Source organism: Lactuca virosa, chromosome 7, assembly GCF_052849685.1.
Source record: "Lactuca virosa cultivar CGN04683 chromosome 7, Lactuca_virosa_CGN04683_v6, whole genome shotgun sequence".
Lineage (NCBI taxonomy): Eukaryota > Viridiplantae > Streptophyta > Magnoliopsida > Asterales > Asteraceae > Lactuca > Lactuca virosa.
In genome coordinates, this window is record NC_136432.1 from 104176879 (window position 1) to 104186145 (window position 9267).

The 9267-nt window shown below is 36.1% G+C and overlaps 1 pseudogene; it reads right to left on the reverse strand.

Moving 5' to 3' along the window:
- Positions 1 to 286: 286 nt before the first annotated feature.
- LOC145127003 (pyrophosphate--fructose 6-phosphate 1-phosphotransferase subunit beta-like) lies at positions 287 to 1251 on the reverse strand (annotated as a pseudogene).
- Positions 1252 to 9267: the final 8016 nt, after the last annotated feature.

The window sequence follows — 9267 nt, forward strand, 5'->3', positions numbered from 1 at the left end:
TCCATCCCATTCCATGATGGAATAAGAAAAGAAAATCCCATGAGTAAAGAATGAAAATCAATAAATTGGAACGGATCAAGTACAGGATAAACCACTCCATTCCTTCCCTGGTTCAATCATCACCTAAATACAAGATATTGCAACTTACTTCTACTTATTGTGGTAAATGAACCTTAAATCCAAGAAATAACAAAGTATAATCGAGAACTTTGCTAAAGTACGTTGCTATTTCTCACAATTAACCCTTAAAATTTATAATTTGTAATAAACAAACACATAAAGATTATTAAAGATTAAAGATACTGACTGATGATATTAATCCAGTTATTCCACTTTGAAGCAAAGCTGTAACATCATAACCCAATGCATAGCAGTATGAAGAATCAAAGTTTGATGGGAAACCACATCTCCCTTCATACCTAATAAGAATTTAATAATTAAAAAATATCAAAAACAGTGTTATTATATATATATATATATATATATATATATATATATATATATATATATATATATATATATATCCAATAAAGTACCCGAAAAACTGGGATTGGCCTTTAAGTTCACCATTATATTGACCGATTTGCTTCCTTTGGTCCAATTCAGTTTCAACCATCTGAATAAGCATCTTCTCTGTTTTAATTTTGGCAACCTAAAGAAAAAAAAAATCATTAATCATGACATTTGATTTAACCCTAATTTAAATTACTAAGAAATACATTACCTTGACATTTCCATGTGGATCTCTAGCAAGCAACAATTGATTTTGAATTGCTAAAGAAAGCAAGTCAAAAAGCTGCAAAGACTGAGGAACAAGGTTTTGTTTCCAAATTCCACCCTCATCAATAGTTTCATTTGCCAAAATTTTATTTAATTTAAAAATCAACAATTACACCTAAAAATCATCAACAATGATGAGTATGACAAGGCCAGAAGGTTATTCTCGTCTTTTTCACTTTTTTTGGAGGGTTTAAGGTGTTTGTTTACCTCAGGTATGAAATCAATAGCCCCTTCGGGTATGAGAATGGCACCATAATTATAACCAAGATCTGGACGTTTACAAATTACATCTGCTACGTAATTTGTAACATTTTTTAGTGTCAATTTCTTCGATGCAACCTGTGGGAAAGTGAGAGTATGAGAAAAAAAATCATTTGTGAGGCTCTAAAGATGTAAATTAAAAAAAAAAATTGAATTTTGACTAAGCATTTGTAATTATACCTCATCTCCAATAAGAGTGATGTTTGGATGAGTTACAAATTATGATGTTGTAATAAAAAGAAATGAAAATAGGATGCTAATAATATATTAACGACTCAGTAATATGTCCGATACTTTCACTATATTGACAAAATTTATCTTAAAGTTCCAAATGTCTCTTTCAGGCCTCTTTAGGCATATTATGATGTTGTATTATTTCCAGTAAACGGTAATTCAGTAATTGAGGACATTGTTATATCTTTTTTTTTCAAGAAAAGGAATCATGGGATATGATCACCCCAGAAAAGATCAAAGCAGTTGGGAAAAAGAAGGAAGACAGGAACATGTTGTTTAAAGATAGGAAATATGAGAAAGCTTCAAACAGATAGGAGAATGGTGTGAAGTACATTGAAAATGATACTTTTTTTCGTGAGGAAGAAAAGAAGCAAACGAAAGTGTTGAAGGTTTCCTGCAATTTGAACAATGCAGCATGTAAGCTGAAGACGAAGGAGTACAAAGAGGTTGAGAAACTTTGCACGAAGGTGTTGGAAATGGAGAGCAAGAATGTAAAGGCGTTTTATAGGAGGGCTCAAGCGTATATTATTGTTGGTGATTTGGATTTGGATGAAATTGATATAAAGAAAGCTCTTGAGATAGCGCCTGAGAATAGGGATTTGAAGATGAAGTATAAAGTTTTGAAGGAGAAGATGAGGGAGTATAATAAGAAGGATGTTATGTTTTGTGGGAATATCCCAACAACTTCCTGCAAGAATGGTGTTATTGGATAAAAAAAAATTAGATGGTAAGATTTTGTAGAAACAAATACCAAATAAGGAGACTAATAATATATTAACGACTCAGTAATATGTCCGATACTTTCACTATATTGACAAAATTTAACTTAAAGTTCCAAATGTCTCTTTCAGGACTCTTTAGGCATATTATGATGTTGTATTATTTCCAGTAAACGGTAATTCAGTAATTGAGGACATTGTTATATCTTTTTTTTTCAAGAAAAGGAATCATGGGATATGATCACCCCAGAAAAGATCAAAGCAGTTGGGAAAAAGAAGGAAGACAGGAACATGTTGTTTAAAGATAGGAAATATGAGAAAGCTTCAAACAGATAGGAGAATGGTGTGAAGTACATTGAAAATGATACTTTTTTTCGTGAGGAAGAAAAGAAGCAAACGAAAGTGTTGAAGGTTTCCTGCAATTTGAACAATGCAGCATGTAAGCTGAAGACGAAGGAGTACAAAGAGGTTGAGAAGCTTTGCACGAAGGTGTTGGAAATGGAGAGCAAGAATGTAAAGGCGTTGTATAGGAGGGCTCAAGCGTATATTATTGTTGGTGATTTGGATTTGGATGAAATTGATATAAAGAAAGCTCTTGAGATAGCGCCTGAGAATAGGGATTTGAAGATGAAGTATAAAGTTTTGAAGGAGAAGATGAGGGAGTATAATAAGAAGGATGTTATGTTTTGTGGGAATATCCCAACAACTTCCTGCAAGAATGGTGTTATTGGATAAAAAAAATTAGATGGTAAGATTTTGTAGAAACAAATACCAAATAAGGAGACCAACAAAGAGATGAAGGAACTTTTGGTACCAATTTACAGGGTACAAGAGAACCTACAACATGAGGGTAAGATTCAACTACAAGTCTACAACAGAAAGGAACACATGCCATCTAACTATGCAATCCCATTTTCACATTGTGAAAAACAGGGGACCTACAAATTTGGGAACACGAGTTTATTTTACTGCACTTAACTAAAGAACAAAGGACAACCAATCTATTGATAATGCAATAAGTTAAAATGAAATGAAATAAGAAAAAAGAAAAATACCCTAAGTTGAAACATCAAGAGACATGGCCATTGATCTACTAGACTACCTGACAAAATTAATTTTCCACTAATAACAGCCGATAATGTAATTATGTTTTGAATCATTATTTAACACTTCCCTTTCATTCAAAACTATAGAGTCTAAATGTAACCTAAAATTATGTTTTGATTTTGGAAGCGACTTCTTTGAACTCCAACCACATATTAAAAATTCGATTGTTATGCCCTAGTGATGTCTATACCTTAGACATTCATCTTCACCACATTGATAAATTCCACAAAAGAATTTATTTCATAACTTCTATGCAAAGTATATATAGTGTCAAATTCATGACAAAGAGGTAGCGGCTGTAATTCGTGGAAAGGTTTCATCATTCATTTCTTGTTGGATGAAGAAAAGTCCTTTTGATTGTCCCACAACTGAGCATCAGTTCCCTCACCTCATTTCCTTTGGGTATTAAGCCCACAATTCTAAAGAATTAATAAGAATCTAATATCATAATTTTGGCCTCTGAAAGTTGGATGAAGACTTTATAGTTTTCTCATATAAGTTCACAACATAACAATTTTTTTCACAACATAACAATTTTGTTAGCTTTGTTTATCTTTAATTGAATAAACTAACATAAATGATCAAACGGTGACAAAAATACTAAGGGCATAACAATTTGTGATATATAAAATGTGGATCATCCTAATCATGTAATAGAAAAAATAAGTTAGGGGTTTTTTTTTAACAAAATTTATTGAAAAAAAGATGAAATCGGATTCAATGGCAAGGTCCACCGGCTACAGCAGTAACTTGGACGATGGTGGCGGCGGCATGAGACTGAGGCGATGCTGTTTGTCGTTGGTGAGTTGCAGGTCGGGCGGGAAGTGGGAGGGAGAATTATGTTGTGTCAATGAATTTGGAGGAGCTAGAGGGCTTTGCTTCCGACGTCGATGGCAGAGGCAACATTGTTGGCGGAGTCAATCGCTGGTTGGTTGTAGATTGGAGATGTTGGGAAGAGCTAGAAATCGCAGATGGGGGGAACTAGAAAAAGAAGAGGGAAAGTGAGACTATGGAAATACATGTTCTTATTTTAAGTTCAGATAGCATATTTACGAAAGTGCCCCAACTATTTAAAAAATAAAAAAGAAAAATCGAATTTCAGTAACGGATTTCCAACAGAATTTCAAATTTGTTGATTTCCGTCGGTATACTGTAATGGATTATCGGCCAATTTCATTATGTCGCAACAACGCCTCTAATATCCTAATAATTCATCTGTCGGAAATCCGTCCCAAACTGTAATGGATTATTGGCCAATTTCATTATGTCGCAACAACGTCTCTAATATCCTAATAATTCATCTGTCGTAAATCCGTTGCGGACATCGAATAATCAACTTTTTGAAGCGCTCTCAATATACATGTAAATATTTTTTTCCTTGTTTGATACCAAAGATTTCACGATGAAGATTTGAGACTCACACTTTGGGAAAATATTTCTCCAAAAATAATTTGGCGATTGCATTCCATGTGGTGATAGACCGAGAGGGAAAAGCGTACGTATAACCATTCTTTTGTCGAGTCTTGTAATGAAAAGGAGAATGCCTTCAAATTTATGAGATATTTTGTAATAGCGTGTGATTTTATTTTAGAACAGACGAAATGAACATAGTTGAGAAATTTATGTGGATCTTCGTTTTCTTAACCTCAGAATATTGGAAGCAGATAAATCAAACCATAATTTAATACAAATTTATGGGCAGCTGGGAAATTTATGCAGAGAGGTTGTTGAACAACCTCCTGAGTAGCCCACTTTCTGAGAATCTTTCTTTAGTGTCTACATAGTTATGGTCGTGGAAGATTCGGTATCATTATCAACAAATTTTTTGGGTTCGGATTTTGTAGATGATGGTGGGTAATCTTTCTTTGCAAGGTTAATAGGCGATGATGGTGTCGCTTTTGGAAGTTATGTAAAAGTGGGTTCAATTTCATTCCACATTGGAATATCTTTTGAGTGGTGATGTTTAGATATGAGGAGGATGAAGCAATTGAGGAATCCGTTTGTTGCTTCTGAAGTTCGAAAGCTTCTTCATCTTTTTCGTTGTTTTCTCAATTTCTAGATCGAAGACTAATATACTTATATGTAAATATCTGGGTGTTAGGTGTATTTTGTGCACCCTTTTGCACCTATCTATTTAGCATAGTTCTTCTTCATTTTTCTTGCATTTCATCATATTCATGTTAGTCTCTAGAACAACCTTATTTTCACACTTTCATGATCAATTCAGGTAAACCGGAGGCTGGAACGTGCTTTGGGAGGTGCGGGGAAGCATTGGTGAGGATTTTGGGATGATCGGGCGAAGAACGGAAAAGTTGAAAAAATGAAGTTTGGATTCAGAGTCAGAGGGGTACACGGGTCGTGTTGCAATTACACTACAAAATTGGCACGGCCGTGTTTGACCACAAAGAAGAGTTTAACCTTGCTGAACACGACCCGTGTCAGTTTAGCCCATTTTGACACGGGCCGTGTTGGCCCAATTGAGCAACTTTGAGCATTATACTTTAGAATGAAAATCGAGGATTGAAGGACATTTTTCCACTCAACACGACCCGTGTTAATTTACTCTATTTTGACACGGGCCGTGTTCGACCCTAAAACCAACTTTTGGCAGTTTTTCCTATTTTTCATATCACGGGAATTGGGTCATTTTTACAAATATACATCATATCAGAGCAGTATTGGTGAGGGGATTTCGAAGGCTTTTGCAAGGATTTGATCATTTCTCATTTGGAAACATTATTTCTCCTATTTATAAGCTGTAATTGCACATTTTTTCCATCTTTTAACTTGAGATCTTGTTCTAGCCATGTGTGGCTAGAACCCTAGTTTCTCCAACTTCATGTTTTGACTTCTTGGTTGTGATTTCAATCATATGACCTGATGGTTGTCGTTAATTTCTATCTAGTGAATTTGATTTTGCTTTAATCAAATGTTTGAATCTAAATGTGATTCTTATTGGACATTTGAATTAAGGTTAGGTCATTCAAGTTATCTAATTGCGAAATCCATAATTGTTTTGTGAATTGGGCTAAGTAACAAGCACTAAATTGATTTCCATTGAATGAATTTAGTGTAAATCTTTTTCACACACTCTTACACTCCCGAGCTTTTAAGGAGTATTGAGTGTTGTTGGGAACATTCACATAAAGTTTAATTCAATCTTTTGATCTAATTCTAAGAGCTTGTTTAGATTAGATTAGTAACGTTAGGGTTAATCAAAGAGCTTGTTTTGGTTAATTAATGTGGTGAATGGGAAGTGTTAGATCTTTTTAATACTTTGAAGTACCAACTTAGATAGAATTAAACCAATATCTTGTCATCTTTGAATCGCATTGCTAATTTGTTATACATAGAGTTGGTGTCCTTACAATTTCTTAAATTAATTTACTCATTGGTCGATTATTTGTGTCTTAAATTTGTTTGTTTAATAATTGCATTCAAAATCCCCCCTCTTTACTGTTAGTGATCAAAGTACCTTGCGCAAAGAGGTATATACTGATTTTACCGTGTCTCTGTGGTTCGACCCTGCTTACCTTGTACTATCTTTTAGTGCAACATAGTAGTGTTCTTTTGGAGTATATCGTACCCCTTTATTTGTTTGGTTTGACACGCCTAACAAATTGGCGCAGTTGTCGGGGATACTATGTTACTAATTGTTTATGCCTAGATATTTTCGTATAGGTACACAACTACTAATTGAATCGGAGATAGAGAAGACTGCAAAGAGGTTACAAAAGCAAGCCAAGCTTCATAAGAGGCAACCGGGTTCCGGGACTTCTTGATCATCCAACCCTCTAGTCATTAATATTTGGGAGGATATACCCCTCTCAAGTGTATCCGCATCCGAAACAGAAACTCTCTCACTCTCATCAGAACCATCCTCACCGAAAAGTATCACTTCACCCTCTTCACCTACTCATAACATCCCAAACTCTACACCCACAGAAACTTCAACCACTACTCATACCATGGGAGATAACCATGGAGGGAATACACCTCCAAATCCACCACCCGAGCAAACCCTTCGTCAATGGGCGAGGAAAGAGGTTACTCAACAACCTCTTTGCATCACATATCCGACAGCCACCAACTTAGAACTAAAATTTGTGTTCATCCACTTACTCCCAACCTTTAGAGGCCTGGAAAATGAAGATCCTCACAAGTTCCTCACTGAGTTCCATGTTGTGTGTGTGGGCGTGAAACCATACAATGTAACGGAGGATCATATCAAGCTTAGGGCATTCCCCTTCGCAGTGCAAAATGCATCAAAAGACTGGCTCTATGACCTCCCATCGACGACGGTTACTACTTCGGTACATCTTGCATGCCTCTTTTTGGACAAATATTTTCCTGAGATGAATGCTTCAGCCCTACGGAGGGAGGTAATTGGAATCAAGCAACATAAAAGAGAAGCCTTGCATATGTATTGGGAAAGATTCAAGAAACTTTGTGCCCAATGTCCAAAGCATGGAATCACCGAATACCAGCTCCTCCAATACTTCACTGAAGTTATGACTCCAATGGAGAGAAGGCTTTTTAATGCCTCAAGTGGTGCGTCTTTACTGGATAAGACTCCAACCGAAATACGGAACTTAATCAAGAACACGGCTGAAGATTATAAGCATTCAAATCATGATGAAGAATGGTACACAGATGCACCCCGAGGTGTAAAAGAAGTACAAACTCCTCAAATTGAAGCTCAATTGTCTGAGCTTACAAAAGTGGTAATGATGCTAGCTAAAGATAAAGGTGTGCATCCCACACCCCGCACTTGCAATATTTGTAGTCAAGTGGGGCATCCAACTGATATGTGCCCTCAACTTCAAGAGGAGGATTATGAAGAATCAAATGCCTTGGGAGGGTATTCTGGGTCAAATCAAAGAGGATACGAGCAGCCACAGGGTGACCAAAGATGCAACAACAATCAAGGTTGGGGAGGAAATCAACAGGGAAGTTATCAACCAAGTCAAACACATCAATACCAACAAAGACAACCTTTTCCACCACAGAACTTTCAGCCAAGGCAGCCACAACACCCTCCTCAACAAGCGGGTTCATCAAGTATGTCCTTAGAGGACATAGTGAAGAGTTTGGCCACTAGCACCCAAACCTTCCAACAAAAGACAAAAGAAAGCATAAAGAACTTAGAGAAACAAGTTTCACAGCTTGCTACTTCCGTAAGCAAACTAGAATCTCAAGGAAAGTTGCCCGCCTAAACTGAAATGAACCTAAGGCACGGCGTGTGCGCCACCACATTGAGAGGCGGAAATATTTACAATGGTCTAAAAGTTTCGGTTGATCAAGAGGGAAAAGAAGTAGTGGTCGAAGAGGCAACCAAAGAAGAGAAAAAGGAAGATAAAACAATAGAAAAGAAGCCCTTTGTTACTGAATCTAAAGCCACACCTGCTCCATTTCTTGAAAGATTAAAGAGCACGAAGAAAGAACGGGAGGAGAGTGAGATCATCCAAATGTTCAAAAACGTTCAAATCAACATTCCACTCCTCGAGCCCATCAAGCAGGTACCTAGATATGCAAGGTTCCTTAAGGATCTTTATTTATATAAAAAGAAATTAAGAGGAAACAAAACTATAACAGTCGGGGAAATGTATCTGCAATTTTGCAAAAAAGGATGCCCCCGAAGTGCAAGGATCCCGGTGTTTTTACGGTGCCTTGCAAATTGGGGAATCTTTATGTACGTCGATCCATGCTCGATCTAGGTGCATCCATAAATTTCCTCCCATATTCTATTTTTATACCAATTGGTGTAGGAACATTAAGCAAAACCGGTGTGATCATCCAACTTGCCGATGGTCTTTGGTACACCCAAAAGGTGTATTGGAGGACGTGTTAGTGCAAGTCAATGAATTTGTTTTCCCAGCTGATTTTTATGTTCTAGATATGGAAGATGATAACTCTCCAAGTTCAAGTTCCATACTTTTGGGTAGACCTTTTCTTAAAACTTCTAAAAAAAATTTGATGTCTACAACGAAACTTTAACCATGGAATTTGATGGTGAAGTTATCAACTTCAATATGCATGAAACAAAAAAGGTTCCTTTTGATGTTCAATTTGTCAATCTTGTGAATATGATCCATCCCACAATTAAAAAAGTTTTAAACTTGTCTAACAACGAATTTCTAGAGTTAGTTTTGTCACAAAAACTAGA